We start from the raw sequence: 19545 nt of genomic DNA, 5'->3' as shown, positions 1-19545 counted from the left end.
AGTGTGTGAAGGCTGGGTGGACTTCTGCCGTTCTGACGACATCACACCTAAAACCTCACATGGGAAGACAATTCCCTTGAGAATAGGATCCTGTTCAGTCCCTCATGCAACACAACAGAATGAACACTAGATGGCGACAAAACAACTTAATGGAGTCTCGTCTGCAGACAGAAAATCCCAATAGTATGAACATTTACATGTATTCAATTAGCAGACTCTTTTATCCAAAGCGACTTCCAAGAGAGAGCTTTACAAAGTGCATAGGTCACTGATAATAACAAGATAGCCCCAAAGCATTGCGGGTAGCCAAACATTAAGCACACATTGGTTGTTCACAAAGGGAAGAACCATAAGAGCATGTAGTTAAGAAAGCTACAATTAAACAACATGAATCTAAGAGCAAATAAACCTGCAGCTTCAGGACCGCAGTTCCTACCGGGGGAACCCTAAATATAGTTGCAAGCAGCGATGCGGGTTCCTCCGCAGAATGGCAAATTATAGAAATTACATTACAAGTACATTGTAGAAGATTGAGAGTTGGACAACGAGAGCAAAATGACTCATGTTTGGCCAACAACAATAGGCTGAATGGGGATTTGAACTCATGAGCATAAGGTTACAAGTCAATCTCTATCCTCTCTGCTACTGTAACAGACAGACTCCCAAGACAACAGGTACTGGATCCAAGTGCAGGTTTATTGAGGTGTGGTCTGACAAGCAGGGGTCATACAGTTATCAGGGCCAGAGAGGAAATCCAAAAGGCTAGTCAGGTCACAGGCGTAGGTCAAACAGGGAGGACTGGTTTCACAGGACAGGGTCTGGATCACAGCGTCCAGAACTAGTCAGGTGGAGCAGATACAAGGTCAGTATATCACAGGGTCTTTCCGCATATTGCATAGAAATGTCACTAACGTTAACAAGACTCAGCACAGAGTGAAGGGAGCGGACTGATTGGGTTCATTGTTTGCAGGTGAAGAGAGAGAGCCCTCTTAGTACTGTGGTGATGCTGATCTGAGACAGGGGGACCTGATTGTCACAGCTACACACTGCTAAATGAACACTTGCATCCTAGCTTTACTGACAGTATGGAGCTCATCTTCCTGCTCTCCATCTCTCCAGTATGGAGCTCATCTTCCTGCCGAGCCACCTTCTCTAAGGTACGCACCACACAAGGGTAGAACACACACACACGTTCACAGGAGAGTGGCCATCTTTCTAAAACTGTCTGGGAAGGCGTACATCTGTAATGTTCTCCTCAGGGGGCTACAGTGTGCTCCCTAGCAGCTGTGTGAGCAGGACACGGTTCTGAGCTGTGACCCACCTGCAGGTTGTGGTGTTCAGCGAGCAGGCTTGACAGCCCTGCCTCATACTGGCTGAAACACACACAGGGAAACATGGCCAGACACAGATCTAGGGTTATTCACAGAGCTTGGACACAAGCCCGTACATCTGCTGCATGTGCTGGATCCAGTATAGGTAGCCTTTCTGCCATTCAATTGGTGGCGTACCTGTTATTTTGGCGTAATTCAACAATCTCCTTTTTCAGCATCTGGACATCTGTAGAACAGAACGGAACATCGTAATGAGCCACCAGACCTAGGCTTTTACTATTTATTAACTAAACGCAATCGTGTCTTTCCCAAACTGTGGTCGTGACTAGTTCATATAGACCCTATGAACAGGCTCTCCTTTAGACAGACTCTGATATTGGTTAACCAGAAAAATAGACAGATACTCGATGTAGGCCCATCTCAGTTTTAGCGACACGCAGCTCCCGTCCAATTATTGACAGTTCTCGCCACACCCCTTTGGTCAGCTTGTGGTGCAGGGGGATGTTTGACAACATTGTTTTGTCCTCCTCCGATGTTAAAGGTCGTATCTTTATGGGACCAATTTTAATAGTTCATTTAAATAAAACACAAACCATTAGTTCCAGTGTTTCCCACAAATTAGATAGCAATTTAGGGGGGGTCATTCGTTACACAATTTTTCTTCTATTAGCTATGTTGGATGCTGTCCTCCTCTCCTACTCTCTCTTCAATGCCTAACGAATCTCTCTCCCTGACCGGGTTTCCCAGATTCGTTAAGAAACTCTGTAGGAGCGTTGGAAGAGCGCGCCTTAAAAGCTTTGCACACGTAGGCTGGTTCAGTGCAGCAGTAAAAACCCCAAATAAACGGACATTTCTGATTTAATTGCAATAAAATATTATAAATGAAGCCAAAATAACAATATGATGCAGATTTTTTCTGTTCATGTTTTGTTGCTTTTGTCGGCCAGACGGAAGAGCTAAACACTTCAAAATGTTAGTTCTCGAACAAAGCCTGGGTGGAGCAGTGTTAGCCTAAGCTAACATTGTAGTAGCTCCACCAACACGAACAGAAGTCATACAGTGTCATTATAATTTACACAATTATGGTTGTACACAAGTCTCATAGAGCTCTGTGAACACCGAAAATGCGTTATGCTGTTTGTTACCTTTTCACAATAGCGCAACAAATTCACACTACGTTGGTTATCAACATGATGGCATGAGGTTACGCTCAGCTAACACTAGCATAGCGGTTAATAGCAGTGACTTTAGCCACGCTAACCGGTTAGCTAGCTAGCTGGCTAAAGTGACAATAGCTGCTATGCTAGTGTTAAGCAAGCGCGTATGCATGGGAAAATATTTCAATTCCATTCATGTATAAACTTTGTAGGAGTTACATACTAACTTCAAAGCCTTTTTAAAAATGTTATATTGTATTTACATCATTTAAATCATTATCGGTTAGCGGCTCACAGTTACACACCAGAGAAGACGTCAGGAAGGAATGATGCGCAGACTAGTTGACTGAATAGCTTTGTCTTGTGACTCCAACAATCAGCTAATACCAATCACCTGTGTGAGAGACTGAGTGATGCGTGTCTGTTTGGTTGCCACTCCGGTGTCCTGAAATGAAAAGACAGCAAAGTTGAAGTTAACTTTATTGTCCAATTCAAGACACCAGAATTGTTTTATACATAACCATATGCGATTCACATTAGCTACTTGTACACTCAAACTGTAGTCCATTTTGTTCTGAGCTGTAATCTTTGCTACAATATTCACTACTGTGGGAAAATATTGAGTATCTTGTTCCGGCCCATGTTTATCCAATTCGCTACGTGGCGCTGTCAGATAAAACGAGGGTCCTAGAACTGCGGTGCTGAAAACTGCGGTCCTGAAACTGCAGTTCTCCGGCTCTCCGGGGTCTTTCGGGGTCTCCGGCTCTGCAGGTACATGCTACTCGAAAATCCTGTTGAAAGTGTGTTATTTTGACCGCTAGGTGGAGGTATTGGCCTTTCTGATTTGGTCAACGCTCAAAAGCACTGAAGAACTGCTGCTCGGAGACGCCTCACCAGTTTATGACGGTTAACGAATTTGAAAGACGAGTCTCCGTGTCTAAGGCTGTTTACTGTTGAACGTTTGAATGATCTCTGGCCACATAACCCTCCCCACATCAGGACTGCTCTCTCGAGGCAGCCTGGGTTAGGAAAGGCGTTCAAGCTGCCTTTCAAAGTCTGCTGAAGTATTCACATGTGCATGTGTGTGTGTGCATAAGGGTGTGGACATGCTTGTGTAGCTAGCCATGACCGTGCATGATGGTCACCCAGCTCGTCACCCAGCTCATACGTCTGTCAGGTCCGGAGCCCATCCATCTGACACGGCTGTTAGGACGTTTTGTTGGGGTGTAGTCAGGGAGGGGGGGGCAGGGTCTGGAGGGGGGGGCAGGGTGTGGTGGCAGGTGAGGGGGCGTCTCCCTCTGATCCCCCAGCCCTCTCCTGCCCCCCCCTCCAGACCCTGCCCCCCCCCCCCCCTCCAGACCCTGCCCCCCCCCCCCCCTCCAGACCCTGCCCCCCCCCCCTCCAGATCCTGACCCCCCCTCCAGATCCTGACCCCCCCTCCAGACCCTGCCCCCCCCCCCCCCTCCAGACCCTGCCCCCCCCCCTCCAGACCCTGCCCCCCCCCCGCTCCAGACCCTGCCCCCCCCCCTCCAGACCCTGCCCCCCCCCCCCCTCCAGACCCTGCCCCCCCCCCTCCAGACCCTGACCCCCCCCCCCCCCCTCCAGACCCCCCCCCTGCTTTCTATTTGCACTGCTCACATCATGTTTATCTTCAGATCCTGAATGGAAAAATAATACATTGTTGATGGTAGATTGAACCTTTCTCTACAACTCTCCCCCCTCTCTCTGCCTTCTTACAGTAAACTAGTCTTTTACATTCCTAACAGATCCCTTTCTTGTCAGCGATCGCTCCCTCCCTCCCTCCCTCCCTCCTCCCTCCTCTCTCAGACTCCTGGTGATTCCCTTAGCATTGATCTGAGGCCCGGGTCTCCTGTGTGTGTGTGTGTGCGTGTGTTTAATAAGTACAATTTGTCAGTGAGGATATATCTACATCCACCAAATCCAACCAGAACCTCTCTCCTGAGTGACGGTTGCTTTCAACCACAGGAAGAGAGAAGTTTCAGCCCCCCATGCATCAGCATCCTCTCTGATCTTTTATCTCAGTCCAGCTGCCCCTTCCTGGTTCTACACCGGGGTGTTTTAGGGAGGGTTGTATGTGTGTAGCACAGTGGCTCTCAACCCTGTCCTCAGGGACCCCCTGTCCTGCATGTTTTAGATGTTTCCCTGCTCCAACACACCTGATTCAAATGCATGTTTGTTACCAGGCTTCTACAGAGCTAGATAACGACCCATTTATTTGAATCAGGTGTGTTGGAGCAGGGAAACATCTAAAACATGCAGGGCAAGGGTTCCCTGAGGACAGGGTTGAGAACCACTGGTGTAACATACCCCAGAAAATTCGCTCACACTCATCCACCCACCCACACAAAGAATCATCCACCCACTCATCCACCCAACCACTCATCCACTCCAAGTACAGTGTTTAAAACCAGCAGCTACAGTAAAGCTTCATATCTAACTAGGCTGTTCAGATACTGTGGGTAAGGACTTTAACTGGTCAGTCCCTGCAGGACCAAGCCAGGATAAATCAGAAGGCTTTTCCACTTCTCTGCTTCACCAAGTTGTTATTAGCAGCAAGAGGGTGGGGGTTCATTTTCCCTCCCCATGGTCGCCATGACACCCTTGTCCAAGGGCGATCGATGCCCAGGCGATACTGTTTGATATATGTTACTGCCGATGGCCTGGGTGATTCATGTGTGCTGTACTGTGACCTGTGTGTGTGTGTGTGTGTGTGTAACTCAAGAAGTGCTGTAGGTAGATGAAAGAAACTAGTCGGGGTCTAAGGAACAGCATCCTCCTGCTGCAGGTGTGTGTGTGTTTGTGTGTGTGCACGTGCTTGCTCAGGGAGACAGGAAATGACATGTAACTCCCTTCAGCAATCTGCTTGACATCACCAGCCTGCTAGCAAACAGGGATGTGTTTGGACAGCGCACCACAGGAAGTGCAGAGGGACGTCCTGTTTCCTGTTTGTTTGTGAGAAGCATGTCCTCACTGCTGGGAGACGATGATGAGGTTCTGGAGAGGGTTCCTGGAGTCAGGGAGGGCTGGCGTCTCTGGGAGAACATGTTCCTCACCAGACCCCAGCGGTAAAGGACAGTAAAGTGGTTTTGTGAGTTGTCTGGAGATACTGGAGATGCATTGAGCTGTGTAATATTTCATATTCTGTGTAAAATGTCATATACTGTGTAATATGTCATATTCTGTGTAACATGTTGTCTTCCCGGCTGAGAGGAAGGGCTCAAATCAATCCTCCTAACTTGGCTTTCAGCGTAAAGACACAGAGGGGATGAAATATTAACCAAGTACTGTGGGAACACAAGCCAAATCCTTGAGACAAGTGAATCCATGATCTCACTGCAAGGCTGCTGTTGTTCATACTCTGTAATGTGAGAATGGTGTCTTGGTTCAGCGGCAGTATTGAGCACTTGTCTAGTAGGAATTGAGAAGCTCCTTAATCAATAAGATGTTAGTGGTGAGACCAAGGCAGACTGGCCTGATGAAGTGTGTGAGCTTTCTGTGTGGCGTTCCTTCACCTCTGAAGAGATAGGAGGATCGCCACATGCTTTTCATCCTCCTCCGCTCCTCCGCTCTCAGCTTCCTCCCTGTGCTCCTCTCAGTTCTCTCATCCTCTAACTCTGCTTCTGGCTTGCTCCCACCAGAGAATGTCTGCTGCTCCCCCCACCCACCCACCCCCACACACACACACACACCAGATCCAGCATCTCTGGGTAATGACTTTGGAAATCCCCAGCCACAGGTAAAGTCGACAAGGCTGGTGTGAGGGCAGCAGAGCTGTAGAGGCTGCCTCACTGCTAGAGGGAGGAGAGGGAGGGGGGATAGAGAGAGAGAGAGAGAGAGAGAGAGAGAGAGAGAGAGAGAGAGAGAGAGAGAGAGAGAGAGAGAGAGAGGAGGGAGAGAGAGGGAGAGAGAGGGAGAGAGAGAGAGCGAGAGAGAGGGGGGAGAGAGAGAGAGAGAGAGAGAGAGAGAGAGAGAGAGAGAGAGGGGAAGAGGAAGGGGGATGGAGAGAGAGAGAGAGAGAGAGAGAGAGAGAGAGAGAGAGAGAGAGAGAGAGAGGAAGAGGAAGGGGGATGGAGAGAGAGAGAGAGAGAGAGAGAGAGAGAGAAAGAGAGGGGAAGAGGAAGGGGGATGGAGAGAGAGAGAGGGGGAGAGGAAGGGGGATAGAGAGAGAGAGGAGAGAGGAAGGGGGAGGTTTAGATGGAGAGATAATAGGAGCACACACACACACAACACGTCCCCCACCATCTCTCAGCCACACCAACTATGTGCCCTGCGTCAAAAGGCTTGTTCAGCACTCTCTCTCAACACTGAACATGCAGGACACAGGGAATGTGTGTATCCTGCTCTGGGTTGGTGATGGCTGCAGGTGTTGGGCAGGCGAGCTGAGGCGAGCTGTGTACTGTAGGATTCAGTTATGTTTACAGCCCCAGGTAGGAAGACATGGAGAGATTCATTTCACAGCTGCATAAGTCTGGCAACAACTGCCTCTGATCTCAACAATCAGAGAGATGTGGTGCTGAGTTTGTCTTGCAGTGCGAATGTGTGTACCTGTGTGTGTGTCTGTGTGTATAACACCCTGAGAATGTGTGTACATGTCTCTGTAAATGTGTATTTGTGTGTGTGTATTTGTGTGTGTGTGTGTGTGTGTGTTTATTTGTGTGTGTGTTGGTTTTTATCGTTCTACTGCGTCTAAAACATTTTCTCTGAAGCCTTTTGGGTATTTTAACAAGCCTACTGTCTCCCATAAAACATACTGTCATTTTGTGTTTCAATTATTCTGTCGTATTGACCCAAACTAAATAATAAATCACCTATTATAATTCCAATTATGAATGTTTTATTGCTGCTCAGTGATGTCTTGACTCTGTCATTATACCACACAAAGACAAATTGATTCTGCAACGTGAGCGGTAATAGAGATAGATTTGAGAAGAAACTCTGGCTGGTCTTCATTCAGTTCATTTAGATCTCCTCAGGTTCGCTTTTACCTTTGCTTTTGTGCCAAATCAATTCAGACCTCCCCCCTGCTCCTCCCCCTGCTCCCTCCCCCCTGCTCCCCCCCCTTCTCCCTCCCCCTGCTCCTCCCCCCTGCTCCCTCCCCCATGCTCCCTCCCCTTGCTCCTCCCCCCTGCTCCTCCCCCCTGCTCCTCCCCCCGCTCCTCCCCCTTCTCCCTCCCCCTGCTCCTCCCCCCTGCTCCTCCCCCCTGCTCCTTCCCCCCTGCTCCTTCCCCCCTGCTCCCTCCCCCCTGCTCCTCCCCCCTGCTCCCTTCCCCTGCTCCTCCCCCCTGCTCCCTCCCCCTGCTCCCTCCCCCATTCTCCCTCCCCTTGCTCCTCCCCCCTGCTCGCTCCTCCCCCCTGCTCCTCCCCCCTTCTCCCTCCCCCTGCTCCTCCCCCTTCTCCCTCCCCCTGCTCCCTCCCCCCTGCTCCCTCCCCCCTGCTCCCTCCCCCCTGCTCCCTCCCCCCTGCTCCCTCCCTACCTCCTGTGTGTGTATATATACATAATGATATTTTGTGTGCATGTTTGTATAAATACATATATTTTAGAAAAAATGAGTGGGCATGAATATCAATATGTGGTCTGGAGGTGTGGTCCATGACCTGGAACCTGCACTCCAGGGTTGGTGCTGGATTGAGACAGCTGCTGTTGGTTGGTGGAAACTAAAGCCAACTACCCCAATCACATCACACCTGGAGCCCCTGGACATGGAGATATGTAACCATGTTGTAGGACGTCCCCGCACCTAAAAGTCATGTTTGACATGATTGTAGCGTGTTATGACAGCTTGAAGGGTCTTTATGGTGGCGACCACATGTTTAACTATCTGCCTTTCAATTAGCTGCTGTTTTCCTCCTTATTACATGACACATTTGGCAGCTCTTGGTTTCCTCTGCCAGGAAGTGGACAACAACAAGATCGCCGGCCGGGAAACAAAATCATCCTCTTATTGTCACAGCCTAAGTCTGTGACCAGGAGGTGGGGCGATCCCCACCCCGCTTCATCTCATGCTCATCAGATACTTGAACTCTTGTGAATGACAGCAGTATTTAGCATACATCTGCAAATGAAGGGAACACAGGGAATATAGTGTTTGCGGTCAGCATTTTCTCAGTATATCATCAACAGTTTCTCCCTGTAGCAGTAGAGCTGTTATTAGAGAGAGCTGTCCTTTCCTGTAGCAGTAGATCTGTTATTAGAGAGAGCTGTCCTTTCCTGTAGCAGTAGATCTGTTATTAGAGAGAGCTGTCCTTTCCTGTAGCAGTAGATCTGTTATTAGAGAGAGCTGTCCTTTCCTGTAGCAGTAGATCTGTTATTAGAGAGAGCTGTCCTTTCCTGTAGCAGTAGAGCTGTTATTAGAGAGAGCTGTCCTTTCCTGTAGCAGTAGATCTGTTATTAGAGAGAGCTGTCCTTTCCTGTAGCAGTAGATCTGTTATTAGAGAGAGCTGTCCTTTCCTGTAGCAGTAGAGCTGTTATTAGAGAGAGCTGTCCTTTCCTGTAGCAGTAGATCTGTTATTAGAGAGAGCTGTCCTTTCCTGTAGCAGTAGATCTGTTATTAGAGAGAGCTGTCCTTTCCTGTAGCAGTAGAGCTGTTATTAGAGAGAGCTGTCCTTTCCTGTAGCAGTAGATCTGTTATTAGAGAGAGCTGTCCTTTCCTGTAGCAGTAGAGCTGCTATCAGCTCATAACTGTGTCAGTCAGGCAGAGTGAGTGACAAGTCTTTCAGCCATGGTAAAAGGCACTTTGTAATGGGGATGAAAGGTTGAAGTGTAACACACTCATTACACTGTGTAGAAAACTGTGACCAAAGACCAAAACACACACACACACACTCCTGGATGTGTCAGTCCTCTTAACCATCCCTTACAATGTATTCATTTTGGGGCGAGGAGATTCAGAATGGAGGAGAATAGATTCTCCCAGATTGAAATTTGAATTCTTTCTCTCAGGGTCACAGACCTTACAAGGCCGTCAGGACCCGTTTCATAGTGGAGAGATGGACGGAGGAGGAGGAGGAGGAGAGGAGGAGAGGAGGAGGAGGAAGAGAAAAGGACAGAGATAGAAAGAGGGAGAGGAGGATTTTTTTTCTGAAGAAAATTGCTTCTTGGCTTTTCTTTAAGACTGGGGATTCTGGTGTAAGAGGTGGGGCCTGCTGAATGCTGAAAGAAAGTGTGTGTTGGTGTGAGAGCAGGGGGCGACTGAACCAGTGAGAGGGTGTTTGGGGCGTGCGTGAGTGAAGGTGTGAGTGTGTGTGTGTCTGGGTGTGAGTGTGTGTGTGTCTGGGTGTGAGTGTGTGTGTGTCTGGGTGTGAGTGTGTGTGTGTCTGGGTGTGAGTGTGTGTGTGTCTGGGTGTGAGTGTGTGTGTGTCTGGGTGTGAGTGTGTGTGTGTCTGGGTGTGAGTGTGTGTGTGTCTGGGTGTGAGTGTGTGTGTGTGTCTGGGTGTGAGTGTGTGTGTGTCTGGGTGTGAGTGAGTGAGGCATGTCTCGTTGAAGGACAGACACAATCGATGGAGGCCATTAATGTTGCATGAGGACCAGGGCAGAGCAGTCCCAGCCCCCCTGCACACACACACACACACACACACACACAGACAGACACACTCTCTCACTCACTCACTCACACACGCACACACACCCTCACACACACACATGCAGCAACACCACAGGTTCACAGTTTCACAAAACCATTTGCCTCAGTCTCTTTCACATTTTCCAGTCACTGTGTGTGTCTGTGTGTGTGTGTGTTTGTGAGAGTGTGTGTGTTTTCACTCTTCTGTTTTCAATAGACCAACGAAAGAGGCTCCATCCATGCTGCAGTGTCCCACAATGCCTTTCATCTGCTGTACTCACTGAGCCCACTGAGAAAGAATGCATTTACACACACACACACACACACACACCTACACAAACACGCGCACACACACCTATACACACACACACAAACACACACACACACACGCGCACACACACCTATACACACACGCGCACACACACCTATACACACACACAAACACAACATTATTCCTTGACCTCTTCGCTACTGGCTAATCGTGTTGGTATTTACCTTCAGACCACCTCTCACTTCAAAAACTAACTGCCAGCACTCCCCTCTGACAACCCTGTCAGTATTCTTGGGGTCATGTCTGGGTTTGCACGTGCTCCCCAACAGGTCATCTAGGCTGACAAGCAATTTTCAGTCATAAAACCAAAGTGATATAAAAACAAATCATTCCATTTTGCTGTGAAATAGTAGTTTGCTACTCGGCCTTTAACTGAAATTGACGAATGACACTTTCTTTTGCTAATAGCCCGAGACCAGACAAAGAGAGAGTGGAGGGAAATTGGCGCCTTCGGATGGAAACCCTCTCAGACACAATGAGGATGATAACCTGCCAGACTCAATCAATTGCTTCTGGCAGATATGTGTTTACAAACAGCTTGGCCACCTCTTGATCCCATATGTTTTCACTACAAAGTGATCGCCACTGGAGGAATCTTGGTTTTGAGTTGTTTAATAATTAGCACGTTTTTCAGCCAGACTACATTCTGTATCACTCCAGGCAATCCTCCTGGCCAGATCCAACCAGACAGCTTCCAACAAGGAGGACCTGTTTGGGGTTAACGTCTCTTTGGAGTTTTAGAAGGCGTGTCTCTGATGTGCCTGCTCTCAGATTTCATATTCATTTATTAGATTTGTTTGTAGGTTGCAGGCGTGCGAGCAGCGTGAAAGTGGGGCACTGGCTCTTGATGAGCTGAGCTTTTCAAGTCAGCCTCACAAGCAATTGGAATGATTGAGGAGGGACACTGACATGAGAGAGACAGAGAGAGAGAGAGAGACAGAGAGAGAGAGAGAGAGAGAGAGAGAGAGAGAGAGAGAGAGAGAGAGAGAGGAGAGAGAGAGAGAGAGAGAGGAGAGAGAGGGATTGTGTGTCAGGGTAGAATGTTGGATTCTCCCAAAGGGATTGTGTTTGAACCACCCCACCCACACACTCACACACACACTAACACACACACACACTGATAGACAGCTAATTGTGTATGCATATTTATGCACATGCAAGCAATCTACTGTAACACACACATCAAAATGTAATCCACAAAATAAATTGAATCAAAACCCATCATGTCAATTGTTAATATCTGAAGGTCGATAGCAGGGGGTTCTGGGTAAACAACACCTGTAGATACAGAAGAGACACATTGTGAGAGCTGGGAGAGCTGCTGTGCTTAGCTCTTTTACAGAACTACACTGCCTCCCACCCTCCCTCCCTTTCTCTCTCTTCCTCTCTCACGCTCTCTCACACACTCATACTGCTAAATCACCCAGCCGTCTACCCGAAGGGAGGTAAGGGGGAAGACTACTGATAATTGCATCTTTTAATTGAATCCCAGGAGCATTCGGAAGCCCGAAGGTGATCTGAATCAAACAGCCAGTTGCTTTGTTTTTGCCCTTTCTTCCTAAATGCTTCACAAAGCAAACGGCCAAAGTGAGAAGTGAAGGATTCTGGGATCCGCTTGAGGCCAATCAGTTGGAAGGTTTTGCGTCCGTGCCCGCCTCCCTCCTCTTCCTCTCAATGTGTTGTTAACTTGCCTCTCCCTCTTTCCCCTCCTCTGTTCATACCAGTGTTGTCTACTCTACATCCTCTCGCTTCCCCATTTCTTCTTTTCCAATCTGCTTCTCCATCCACCCCTCTCCTACCTGCACTTCCTCCACCTCTCTCCTACCTGCACTTCCTCCACCTCTCTCCTACCTGCACTTCCTCCACCTCTCTCCTACCTGCACTTCCTCCACCTCTCTCCTTCTCTCCCATCTTCTCCATCCACCCCTCTCCTACCTGCACTTCCTCCACCTCTCTCCTACCTGCACTTCCTCCACCTCTCTCCTTCTCTCCCATCTTCTCCATCCACCCCTCTCCTACCTGCACTTCCTCCACCTCTCTCCTTCTCTCCCATCTTCTCCATCCACCCCTCTCCTACCTGCACTTCCTCCACCTCTCTCCTTCTCTCCCATCTTCTCCATCCACCCCTCTCCTACCTGCACTTCCTCCACCTCTCTCCTTCTCTCCCATCTTCTCCATCCACCCCTCTCCTACCTGCACTTCCTCCACCTCTCTCCTTCTCTCCCATCTTCTCCATTATCCCCCTCATTCTTTCTAGGTTTTCACTCCTTTGTTTATTTGGAAATGAGCGTTGACCTGCCCCCCCCCCCCCTTCTTGGTCTTTGTTCTCCTCTTCATTCTCCTCTACCTCTGTCTCCAGCTCAGGGCTAATTAGGAAGATGTCTTCCTGATCAATAGGCTTCCCCAGGGTGAGCCTTCAACACAGCCACGAAGGCGACTGCATGGATGTGTGTCTCAGTGTGTGTTTTTATCCTGTGCGTTTGTGTGGGTGTGTGAGTGAATGCGTGTGAGTGTGTGCATGTGGAGGAGTGGAGAGCTCGTGGATATGCGAACACTCTGTATCTAGGGAACAACACACACACAACACCATCAATTCCATTTGATCTCAAGGAACACACTCTGCTCACTATGTGCTTCCACACACACAAACAGCAGCCATCTCTGAATGGGTCCTGGTCTGGTTCGCTGGTCCTTCCTGTCTTGTTGGCAGGTGGGAGACAGTAAGACAGAGCTGAGCTCTTTAGTCACCTCATCACTCCTCCTGGTCTGCTGTTGCAGGAACCAGGAGGTCAGAGGGTGGTGGTGTCTCTTTGTGGTTTGGTTGGCTTCAGGTGTTCAGAGTCCCTGATCTCCTGTCCCTGGACTGACTCCAGAGGAAGAAAACACACACACACACAGCTGTCTCAAACACTGGAAGGATACTGGCTCAATCGTTTTGCTGTTGAAGTACGTCCATACTGTAAGCCAATCATACATGAATAGTAGATTGTAATACCAAACTCATCTCAATGTGTCTTTTTTAGATTTGGCCTTTTTGTTGTGTAAAGTGTTTCTGTTGTGGCCTTTATATTGGTTGTGTGTACCTGAAATATGTTCCATTCAGATGAGAAACCATAGCAGCAACTTCTGCTCCACAAAGCACCTCTTGGCATACATAATTAATGCTATAAATCGGATTAATTTCCCTATTTAAATTGACAGGGGAGATCTACTGTCTCAAGGTCAAACACTGACAGCCTATCAACATCTCCCCACAGCTGAAGGAAGATTCAGGACAAATAGCAGATGGAATTAAAGAGTTAGTTAAAGAAACAAACTGATTTTGTCAGTACTATCAGATTAAGACATTACTGTATCTCCTGTTGTATCAAATGGGGAGTGTTTGTAGAGACAGGATCTGCACCCGACTGATGCAGCTACCTGCAGCGTTTGGCCTGCGTTGACAAGGAGTGTGTAACGTGAGCATGGCTGGTTTAACTGAGAATGTTACAACCCTTTGAGGACACACAGGGTTTGGAAACATTTATGAACCATTTCCCGTTAAGATGAGGGAAATGTAATGTCTCTTTATGTGTGCAAATGTAACTGATGTGAATTAGTTACACTTACTCCTCAAGAATAAATACAATTATGACTGCTGGTGGTCGTGCTTGCGAGTCAGAGGGCCCCTGTCCGAGTCCCGGTGAGGGGAGAGATAGGCAGTGGTGAGGACTAAGGAGCAGTGACTACGACTGTTACACAAGCCCTCGCTTTCATAACAGCTTCTCTCTAAGCTGTAAACCTGCAGTCTCTTTGGTCTTGTTAAGCATTTGGGGAATTAAGTCTCACTAAACGCAGCCCCTGTTCAATTACTGTAACGAAGGGGGTATTTTCATGTACCTGCAATTAGATTTTTTTTTTTTTGTTTGTGTGTGAATTAATGTGTTAATCTGTGTCCTCGCTATTTGTGTTTTTGGATCCTTGATTATTCCTGTAATTACATGTGTGTGTGTGTGTGTGTGTGTGTGTGTGTGTGTGTGTGTGTGTGTGTGTGACAGGAGCGCGTGCATAGTGTAGCCTGGCTTCTTTAGGCTCATTACCAGAGAGCCTTAGGGGGGAACCAGCATTTGTGTCATTAATGAGCTTCATGACATGGGCTTGAGGGCAGTGGATGTTCAGAGTATTGGTGACTGAAAGCCCTGGAGGAGAGGGCTGAAGGTGAGGCAGCAATTCATTACATTTATTTCAATTTGTAACCTATGCTGCACAGTCTAGTTTCAAAAGAAATGATTGGGTCTAATTTCCAAACAAACTTTCTGCTGCCTACGTCATAGTTCCTTGTTGACTGAGAGACATTCAGTTTATGAGTTGTGTTGGTCAAAACAGTCACTTTTTAATGAGGCAAATGTTGTTGTTGCTTCTTCCTAAGTTGGCAGCAAGCGTGCGAGAGAAAATACTGTCTTCGTGAATGTTTTGAAGAAGAAAAAATAGCAGCATTTCATTAATTAAAATGTGCTTTTGTTATAGACCTTTTTTTCCTTTTGTATGTTATGGCCTACACAGCTGTTACCTTGCTTTGTCTTAAAGTCATTGCCCAAACAAATAGGCCTACATTTATTTGACTATTGGTCCTTAACCAGAAATCTACCTGGTCTCAATACCTTCTAATACTACGTCACGGCATCCTTAAAATATATAGATGTGTGACTTAAAAGTCACCTTAAAGCCTGTTATAGTAATATTAACGTCTATTTTAAATGATCTTCTGACATGAAATCGATCTGCTGTCAGCATATTTCTCCAGACGAAGAGAATGTGAAATAGTTCACGTCGGCGGAGTCCCAGAGTAACAACCCGCAGGTGTTGTCGTTAACGTCACGCCCTCGTGCATTGGCACACGACGCGCCTTTCACTGTCATCTAATCCAGACCCCAATTGTCAGCAGTTTTAATCTTCGTGCCAACGCCATGGTAAGTGAGACTCAACTCCCCGTGGCTAGCAGGTCAACCGGTGACTAAATCTGCGCAGCTGGACAAGCAACTGCCACCTGGATGTCTGACAGACGAGCCATATCTCCAATGAGAAGCTCTCTTCTGACCCTTTTCTCCGCCCCTTCTAAAGAATCAGCTCTGCCGACGGTGCCAGCTCTCTGTAAACGACTTGTCCTCTTGCCAGTTCTGCTTTCACTACCCCCAACCCCCCTCCCTTTAAAAACTTCTAGATAAATGGCTAATTTCATAGTCGGATGTTTTGTCTGTGAAGCATGCCAAATCCAAAATATCACCACCCAACCGTAATTTTAACGCTGGAAAGCAATGCTTCCACAGAGCAATTAAGCGATGAGAGCTTGCTGTTAGCAACGCTGGCCGCTATAACAGTGATAGGTCTAGCTCTATAAGCTGCGGCCACAGAAAATGACTTGAGCCCACTGTCATTCTGAAGGCCACCTGCATTTCTCAACTGAACGGGACCTCAGTACTAACCCTTGTTGTCAGTATTCAGTTGGTCAGAAACAGCTTTTCAGGTGTAGGGGTTGAATGAGAGGCAAATGCGATCAAATACATGGAATCCCTACAATGAACAAACTGAAATAATAGCAACACAGTGATGAAAAGAAACTGCACAGCATTTTACAAACTGCTGAAATAACCTTGCTCACAGGCCATGCGTCCTTCTCTAACATTGAACTCATCCACACGAGTTAGAAAAATCTATACAAGCTTTTCAAAAACCATATTGATACCTTGAAGACGTACAGAAAATATATACAATACAACTCTGAAAAGAGATGAGATTACATTATTAACCTTGTTATAAAATGTCTTTGGCTTTTGTCATCGTACCTAAAATGTACAAAACATGTCACAAGCTTCAGGGTGAGGAGTTCTTTTAAACGATGGGAACAGGGAAGAAAGCTACGAAAATAAGTTATTTAAAATGTCTCAAAGCTAAAACCTTCAAACACTGAAGAGTGTTATCTGTAATTAGTTGAATAATTGAACATAAATGTTAACAGATGTATTCATGTATCCAAAGCCCTCTGAACGGTCTTTCACTGCACCTAACGGCTTGATTTTAAAGGGCCTCTCATGACGCAGGGTGGTGTGCAGCGATCTGGAGGCCTGACAGATGTGGCTGCTGGGTTCAGAGGAGGCGTGTGGCTGACAGGACCAGGAACAGATGCTGCTGTGAGGGGGCTTGAGTCACATGACCAGGGTGTAACCGCTCAGATCACATGACCAGGGTGTAACCGCTCAGATCACATGACCAGGGTGTAACGGCTCAGATCACATGACCAGGGTGTAACGGCTCAGATCACATGACCAGGGTGTAACGGCTCAGATCACATGACCAGGGTGTAACGGCTCAGATCACATGACCAGGGTGTAACGGCTCAGATCACATGACCAGGGTGTAACGGCTCAGATCACATGACCAGGGTGTAACAGCTCAGATCACATGACCAGGGTGTAACAGCTCAAACCGATGGCAGGTTTTTTAGCCCTTGGCCCAAGCTCTCAGACCAAACTGGACGAAAGTCCCTTTTTGTCTTAGGTAGAGCAGATTCGTCACTAAATATGGATGAATGAAAGTGTGTTGAATGCCGTTCTACGTCTTTGATGTGTGGTGTGTAACAGTGTTTCTGTTTCTGTTTGCGTGTTCCTGCCAAACCTGACAGTAGCATATATGCAGATGCAGTGCAGATGTGTGTATGAAGTTCCAGAGACGCGCTGACCCGGTGTGACCACATGGCTCACCTCGTCTCTCTGCTGGTCCGGGGGAACGGGGGAGTCCGTGTTGGAGGAGGACGATCAGGAGCAGATGTCCGGCTGGGGTCTGGGTCTGGGTGAGGGGCTGTTTAACAGGACACTCTGGGGTCAGGGTTAGGGCCTGACAGCTGAGCATCTCACTCACAACGACACACACGGCAAATTCCCCAAGACGGTGTTTCCACACCGCCCACCACATTCCCTCATTCAAGCTGTCTGTCTTGTGCTATAGGTGCCTGGTGAGGACAGTTTTCACGCTGAACATTTCAACTTCCCAGAGAAGGATGGAAATGACTGGCTTAAAAAGGAAATGGCTGTATTTTATAAAACGGTTATTAAACACCGGTTTATATAAAAACACACTCCAGACGTACATCAACATCCTGTTCTTATTCACTTTGAACACTTCCTTGGAAGCGCTGCTTTCCTCGGGTTTTAAACCCACTGTGTTCTTAGCTTGGTTATATTAAGAGCATCCAGGCTAGCTCTTTGTTCTCATGTCTTCCCTCACACAAAACCTGCCCTTCTTGCCAAGGTCGCCTCATCATTCAAATCATTTCCATCTCCACTTCTCCCTCCTGCGTGTGCACGGTGCTGGGAGAGGCAGAGGGCTGTCTGGGAGAGGCAGAGGGCTGTCTGGGAGAGGCAGAGGGCTGTCTGGGAGAGGCAGAGGGCTGTCTTGTGACAGCTCCAAATCAAGCCTTTGTTTCTCTCCAAGGTTTGTTTGTCTCCCCGCACAAACTCCAATTTTCAGCACTTTAATTTTGCATCAATTTTTTTTCTTAACAACTCCCCCTCATTGTCATGTCTGTGACCTGCGTTTCCTCTTAATGGTGCAAGCTGCCTCACCTGATGCAGGGAGGGACCATGGAGTGCTGCTTCACTTCCATTAGAGGAAGTCACGGCTGTTTTTACTGAGAGAGCCGCTGTGGGAGGCCTCTCTGAGTGAGTTCAGAAGATACCTCGAGGTACATTAGCATTTCAACTGCACCGCTAGAGAAAGAAATGTTTGTAACCTTAATTTGATCTCTTAAATTAGTACCTGCTCTTAGTGTTGTATCCTCTAGGTGTTTTGTTGGATGTTTTCTGTGTTGTGATGCGACACGGAGTAGTTGCTTTTCTTCTTGGGTTTTTTGTATTGCTTGTTACTCAGAGTCACAAACATGTTTCATCTAAGGACAGTGTTTCTCAGAATCACCAGGGCTTTTCAGTCAACATCTAGCCACAGCAGATGGTACTACATTTTTAAATTGCCTCCAAACTACCGTTTCGTTAAACTATTCTTTTCTGAGTGAATCCGAACACATCATGCCTCGAGACCTTTAAAGGGTTTCTACTCCACGACAACAAGACTAGACTCCACAACAATCCCTACAACGTGACACCCCCCAGAGGGACAGAGTCAGACAAGCCTGACACCCCCAGAGGGGACTCTACCTGTCACACAGAGCCGGGGTGACCTGCCCCCCCCCACCAGGACGGGAGCATCCTTCTGTCCGCTCCAGACAGCCCTCTCTGCTCGCCCTGACAGACCCTCCACCCTGACAGACCCTCCACCCCACCCTGACAGACCCTCCACCCCACCCTGACAGACCCTCCACCCTGACAGACCCTCCACCCTGACAGACCTTCCACCCCACCCTGACAGACCCTCCACCCTGACAGACCCTCCACCCCACCCTGCCGGCTGTCCCTTGGTGATGGGCAGGGTCTTTGTCTCCTGGAGAGCTGAGGCCTGGACACAAAGCTGACTCTGCTCCTCTCAGGGGAGAGAGGAGCCAGGGATTCCTCCCTGGGGAGAGAGGAGCCAGGGCTTCCTCCCTGGGGAGAGAGGAGCCAGGGCTTCCTCCCTGGGGCCTCATCCGAGGTATCATAAATATAGAGGTAGAGGAGAGGACCCAGGGCCCGCCCCCAGCCTCCAGGGCCCGCCCCCAGTCTCCAGGGCCCGCCCCCAGCCTCCAGGGCCCATCCCCAGCCACCAAGGCCCGCCCCCAGCCTCCATGGCCCACCCCCAGCTACCAGGGCCACGGTGAATCAGGGGAAACTCAAGCTGGGTGGGGGGGAAGGGGGGTGTAGGCGTTACCATGGACACCAGGGCCTGGGAGCTGGTCTGAGTCTGATGTCATGAGCAGAGGAACAGGAGTGTCAGAAACAAAGACAGGATGATGGGTACTAGGGCACACACACACACAAATACACACACGGACACACAGACACACACACACCAAACAACCAAAATCAACAGTTATCCAAGCACACACACACTTTCACAAAGCCTGTGACTGTGACACACACACACTCACTGTGTCTCAGTCATAGGCTGAGCTGGGGCTGGTTACTTCTCAACAGACTGAAACATAGCAGAATAGCAGAATAATAATTCAGTATATAACATGG

General features: G+C 48.3%; 1 long non-coding RNA gene across 2 annotated transcripts; it reads right to left on the bottom strand.

Moving 5' to 3' along the window:
• Positions 1-682: 682 nt before the first annotated feature.
• Positions 683-3343, bottom strand: LOC146246421 (uncharacterized). Of its 2 annotated transcripts, XR_014734590.1 has the most exons (5): positions 3024-3343; positions 2794-2933; positions 1509-1557; positions 1322-1373; positions 683-838 (listed from the first exon to the last, which is right to left on the bottom strand). It is a non-coding gene; the product is annotated as an uncharacterized LOC146246421 (long non-coding RNA). The 2 variants fall into 2 exon arrangements; XR_014734589.1 differs by having other exon boundaries at positions 2794-3333.
• Positions 3344-19545: the final 16202 nt, after the last annotated feature.

Source organism: Hypomesus nipponensis, chromosome 20, assembly GCF_054491055.1.
Source record: "Hypomesus nipponensis isolate SF chromosome 20, ASM5449105v1, whole genome shotgun sequence".
Classification (NCBI taxonomy): domain Eukaryota; kingdom Metazoa; phylum Chordata; class Actinopteri; order Osmeriformes; family Osmeridae; genus Hypomesus; species Hypomesus nipponensis.
The sequence above is the reverse complement of the archived record's forward strand: the minus strand, read 5'-3'. Positions and strand labels throughout refer to the sequence as shown.